A 6,747-nucleotide genomic window follows, 5' to 3' on the forward strand; every position below is an offset into this window, starting at 1 on the left:
TTTTTTAATAAAGATAGTAACCGTCTATCACAATCTGAGAGTAAGTTTGTTTTATCGGCCTCAAATTAGTAAGTTATCTTGTTTAACATTTAGACAAAGTTTAAGATTGTCCGCAATTCACGACAGTAAGATGGGAACGGTTTCGAGGGTTAATAAATTAAGGACGAATCGTGTTTGAACTAGAAACTGAACGACTGAAAGCGGATCCCTAGTCACGCTTTGAATTATGTTAAAAGCCAAATGTTTAGGTTCTCTAGACGACCTTTCAAAGGTAAATGTAATTTCCGTGCTTAGGACAAAACTTTGTCGGAAATGATTTTGTAACTGCTTTCCTATATGACATCGCTCCTCTTATATTGTCGCAATTAATATTGCATTATAAAATACAGCGCTGTATCATTAATCTGGTTCAAATATCACAGAGATCAATCTCCCAGTTAAAAGTTTTAAATTAAATTAAACTCTCGGGGCGCAAATTCTGATAAGGTCACGATAATGAATATTTTACTGAAAAATACGTGCATGTAAAATGCCCTGTAGTGCCACAGTTGCATTCCATCAGCAAAAGTACTCATATTTATACTCCCTAGCGTCCACAAGGGTTCTATTAGGCCCCGCGAGCCCTGGGCAATGTGACCACTGACATTAACATCAGTGTCATAGCAGATAGGTGTCCGGCGCTATAAAACGGGACCTCTCGGGCTAAGGGTAGGTAACCCCGACAGAAAATTTCACCGAAGAATGCAACGTAGCTTTGCTCAACAGTTCCTCAGGATATCACTTTGGCGAGCTTTCTTCCAAGAGTTCAGGGAGACCTGACATGACTCGAGAATAAGAATACTAAACACTAATGCATTAACTGCAAAAAGCTGAGATACCTAAGGTGTATTATGGTATGTAAAACATAACAAAAATCTTGGATGAGTGTTTTCAAATCGGTGCCTACCCTCAGGTAAAAATTCTGGTAAATAATATCAAGTGGAGATTAGTCCGTTTTATATTTTTATTAAAGTTCTGGGCTCTTATCCTGACAAGGTCGACACGAAATTCACTATTCTTGAACTGGAACTAAGAGCGTAAGACCGATCACCTAATCTTAATGTAATGTAATGATCAAGATACGATTCATTCGATTTATCTATGCATTGCCCTATGCAAGTACGTTTATATTGTACGTGCTTTTAATGAATTTAATAAAGGATTGGAAAACAAACTCGATTTTGATCATGATTGTCTATGGCTTCTACCGTATGCGTACATACGTAAATATAAATATTATTTTGTAACAATTTATAATATTCTAATAAATTAAGATTTGAATGCAGATATATTTTTTTAAAAATGTTTTCACAGTATTGTTGTTAAAAATTATAAATAAAAACTTGTAAATCATTTTTAATAATTTAGAAGTGACCCTCTCATTTTATTAGACTTATAAACTTTACAGCTTAATATTGTGTGAATTTGTTTTATTATTTTATTTTAATATGAAGGCTTTTGTTACATATCTTAGATCGGTTTAGTAATTATTTTAAGTTCCTAAATACAAATTGAATAACTAAACCACTATCGAGTATGAAAGAGAACTCGACAAACTATAAATAATATGCAAACTAGTATTTAGTCATCGTGATTGAAAAAAGTCCTATCGTTAACAAAATAACTGCAACATTTTGATGATAAAACAAAATCTTGACTGAGCAACAAAATGTAAATTTGAAGTCAATGTTAACAACGAATAATAACCACCATTACAAGGGTCACTTATTGAAATTGTGTTTTATTCTACATAAAATGTAGTTTATTTACTGTAAAATAATATAAAGAATAAGGTTGCAACATACTGTTGGATATAAAACATTCTCAAATAAAGTAAGTTATACAAGCACTGTTAATATTTCTTATGAATATGCGCTAAAATACAAAATTTAATTTCTATCTTAGCTGTTTTTTTCGTGTGATTTATGACCATAGACCTTAGACATTTATGCATATAATATACCACTTTTGTAATAATGTTAATATTGTGTGCGAACGGTACAGGTGAGTTATTGCGTATATATGTAATATTATTACATGTATTGCAAAGTGCAATCAAATAATGCACAGTAATTGAAGATAATTTGATGATCCCAAGTAGTGAATTTCATTTATAGATGAAGTTAATCTTTGGCGAAATTATACACATTAACACTTACGCTCCCAGTGGCCAAAAAAATAATAAAATTTCTATTTAAATACAATTTTATTGAGTGAGGTCATGCATGTTTTATTAACGCCTTTTATTTAAAAACTTACCTATTTTTATTTTATGACTACAACAAAAACATATTTTGTTGTTTATAAAGAACATACATTTTTATTTAATCTACTGTATCAACTGAAACAATAAAAAATAAAAAATAAAATTTAACTTTTTTTTATTCACATTTTGAAAAAAGGAAGTTAAATGTTAATATTCATAGCCTCTGAACCTAGATCTTATGCGTAAGACTGATCATCTTATGCAAAGAATGATCAAGATCCTTGGTAGTTGAAATAGCAATGCAGCACTCTGTGCACTACTGGGTGCAGGTAGTGATTTTTTTTCACACCCCAACTGTCAGGAGGCTTAATTACAGTGGTGAATTTGAGTGCAGAACACCAAAGCCAGAGAAAAATAACTATTTTCATTTTTTGTGTTCTCATCGGGAATTGAACGCGGAACTTACGTGCGTGAATCGAGATTTTTAACTACAGCACCACGGCGGCCGATGATTACTGTGGATTTTTTGTAATTTTCTGCTCCCATGTTTACTCGTTTAAAAAGTTTTTAATATCTAATATTGTATTTGTGTATTGAATGTAAAGGTGTTAAGCCCATCATGTTTTTACTGGCTCAAGTATTATTGGTATGTCACGGATAACATTTCTTCTCCGATATAGTCGAGTTTGATATTTACATTTCGTCATAACTACTGACCCCCGTAATAATTTATCACAGGCGAAATTATTTAATGTGATGTACGTATTGAGATGTGATATAATGCTAAATTAGATGCTTTTTATTCAACCTGTCGTGATGTAAATTGACCAACTCTTAGAATGTGATGAATTACAGCGTACATACACAAATACATCAATGGTTTATTTCATAGTAATCTATGGCGGCCTAGTAACGGTTTTTTTATGTTATTTTTTCTTGTATTAGCGCGATAGAGTTAAAATATTCAATTACTTTCATGAGCAACCTGCACATATTTAAGCTACCCATGACGTTCATCATTTTTAAATGAATTATTCTTAGAGGTGGAGGTCAGTGCCATGCAAGCTCCTGGGGTCACTGCGACCTGTGAAAATCTATTGTGACAAGCCCCGTGAATATTTCTAGCCGTCCAAGCCCAGGTCTATAAAGAGCCTGACTACTGAGCGGAAGGCGAGAGTTTACATTTTGCTAAATCTCCCTTTTCAAGCCCTGATGCTGTCGAGTAATTTTCGAATTAAATTATGCCTCATAGATAAACATAAATGAAGATCAAATATTATATTAAAGTAGGTTTGTACGCTAAAAAATATATTTTAAATTAAAACAGTATTAGGCAAACAATTAAAGTAACTTTTAGGTATTATTGAAGTGTACGTAAGTGAAATACAAAAAGTCAGTAATTTTTACAGCATTCGAATAATTGAAGTTATTTTGATTTTTATGTATTCGTAGTAATAAGTTACAAGGACTCGTCGAGGAATTAGACTATTATCATGATCATCATACCCCGTTTCACACTCGATGGTGCATAGGGTACTGCATTGGTATTCTTAATGCTCCGTATTTCGATCATCTAATACACGAAGGGATTATAAAAAGCAGTTCACTTCGAGAGTTTATTTTTTACATTATTTTTATTATTATTTCATAAAATATTGCAGTGTTCAACAATCTTTCATGTTGACTTTCCCAGGATTCGAACCCAGGATCTTAAGCGTGGTAAGCAAACGCACCTATTACACTATGTTTTCGGACGGATTAACAGTTCCGTGTGTGAAATAGAACCAGAATCTTGGACGACTGCTTTCGACGGCTACTCTCAGGTAAAAATCTTTAATAAGGAAATTGAGTGGAGATAAGTCCACTTCGTAGGGTATTAGTTGGCGCGTTTGCCTACCATGCTTGAGGTCCTGGGCTTGATTTCTGGTAAGGTCCGCATGAAACGTTAATTAAAAAGTACATTTTTTAGAAATATTTAACGTTCCTGGACTGGCGCACCTGCCGCGTAAGGCAGATCATCTTATCTTCGTATACATGATGATTGATCGAAAAAATGGAATAGAGTTATAACTACGCTGTAGTTATTATACATTGATATAACTTATTAATGTAAACAGGCGTAAATATGAAAAAAAAAAAGACGTCATTGGCTAGAACACCCTAGTAGCGAGGTTAAAAAACCATCAAAAAGAAAAAGAAGAAGATGAGGAATCTAGGTAATTTTATACTTTTAAAGAGGAACTAGATATTTATGAATCGTACAAGGTTTCAAATTATGTCGCAACGTCTTTTTTCATAGTGAGAGAATATTTGAAAAATCTTACATTTGAGAAGTATGACTTCATATAATGAGATTTTAAATACTTAAGGTATAGCACCGCGTATCGTGTCAAGAATTCGAATACCTCTAAATATATTAGGAAATGATGATGAGTTTCTGTTGGCAGAAATTTAGACAAGGTTGCGAATATTAAATATTGAAATAATACGTGTTTTAAAGGTAATGACACCAATTATTTCGCATGATTTTAAGGATGAATAACCCATTCCGACCTGAATTCCAATTTTACATGGAATTGAGGACGTGAGTGGTGTTTAGTAAATAACAGCATTTATCGATACTATTCCTGGCCGATTACCTTTCGTTCCCATCCTTCCTTTGACCCGTCTTTATGGTACCTACCTAACATCAAGATCGAAGATATTCAAAATTAGAAGATTCGGATTTAGAACAAAAACAATACAACATTTTTGACTTCACATAAAATCGGAAAAATAGTGGTTGGAGTCGTCGCGCGTCGAGGAAAACATTGTTACATTTAATAATTCATTTTGTGATCCAGTGCCGGAAATCGAACAACGTTCAGATTATATTAAAGGTAGGTATTTATTCCATATTCCTATCCTTTCTCAAATATTTCCCAATAACAAAACTGAATGAAATTCGATTTTCATTTACAGTCCTTTTCGTTAACAAGTGGTGACAAAAACAAAACGCAGAGATATCTCGGCCCGTATTACAGTGGGAAGTTGACATTTATCTACGAATTAAAATTAAGTTTTCTGAATGAAAACTAAAAAACGTTTAGATGTTTATTTTCTTAACATATTTATATTTGGGTACCGACGAAGATACATAATTTTTTTATTCACATCTACACATTTTCGTACGTAAATATTGATTTTACTTTATTCCGACTCGATTTGTACCAATGAAGATAGCGTTTGTAATCGCGGCCCAGGGGTTAAAACTTTAAACATCGGTACAATTATTGATAGTAAAATTTGTACCTCAGGGGCAGACGGATGCAAATCTAGAATTTGATGAAATGAAATTTCGATTCTCGTATCAAGTTTATGATCATGTCCATCGATTTTGAAGGAATGTAAGTCTTATAATGAAAGAACCAATGTATGAAGATACTGAAAATACAAATTGATGTTTTGAGTTATTAGAAATCACTAAGAGAAAGTAGATTCTTTTGAGTATTGTTGAACATTTTACGTTTGGATAAGCATCCGTCTGCCTCTGAGGTACAAAAATATAACTTAGTCATTCGCTCTCGAAATTGGGTAACTGCTACTTGGATGGATTGGTTGGTTTTATTTGAAAATGTTGTACACAAAATCTTCATTTATATGAAAAAGTTCATTTTAAAAAATACTTTAATTTGAACTAATAATAAATGTAAAAAGTTCAATAAATATGTGTTATCTTTGTCCTCGTAATCAGCGCGCTTGCCTACCATGCAAGAGGTCTCGGATTTGATTCGTGACATGGTTGACATGAAAATTAATTGAAAACTGTGTTAATTCACTGGAATATTTCAGTTTCTTCAAAATCCATGACTGTATATTATTACAATAATTGGATTACATCGCGTGAAAATAACATGCCGATCGTGGGAAAATCGAAATATCGCTAATCCTTCGCGAAATACATTTGTTGCTTAACAGAAAGAAGATCTTAAAGCGCCATTGCGTTGCATAAACGCTTTCTTTGGGTTAAACTGACGGCGATGGACCATTGAAGAGACACCTTATTTAGACTATCCGTGATCTGCAATATAATAAGATGTCGAAATGGTTCAATAAAAAGACAACGCGGGACGTGACAGTTAGGCAGACATGGTTATAATGATAATTGTGACAAATAATGCCTTTATTTCAGACGTTTAAATAAACATTGTATTGTATATTTGAGACAGAATTAATTATTAATGGTTTTTGTCTTATTTACTTCGTCTGGGTCCAGGTTGATGAAAAATACTAAATAATTAAACGAGTGCTTGAGGCTCGATGTCTAGTAGTTAAAGTTAAAATAATGTGATAGTTGGCGCATTCGCTTACCGTGCTTGAGGTCCCGGGTTCGGATTTCTTATTATCTTATCAAAATCGTTTTCTCTTTCTGTTACGATAGATTTCAATTTTAATAACTTTCCTAGTGAGCGAAATCCAGTCTAGTCTAAAAACCTTTTGGACCCAAAATATTGTTCATTGTT

The sequence above is a fragment of the Micrasema longulum genome, unplaced genomic scaffold (assembly GCF_059751315.1).
Source record: "Micrasema longulum isolate JH-2025_06_02 unplaced genomic scaffold, ASM5975131v1 h1tg001347l, whole genome shotgun sequence".
In the NCBI taxonomy this organism is placed as follows: domain Eukaryota; kingdom Metazoa; phylum Arthropoda; class Insecta; order Trichoptera; family Brachycentridae; genus Micrasema; species Micrasema longulum.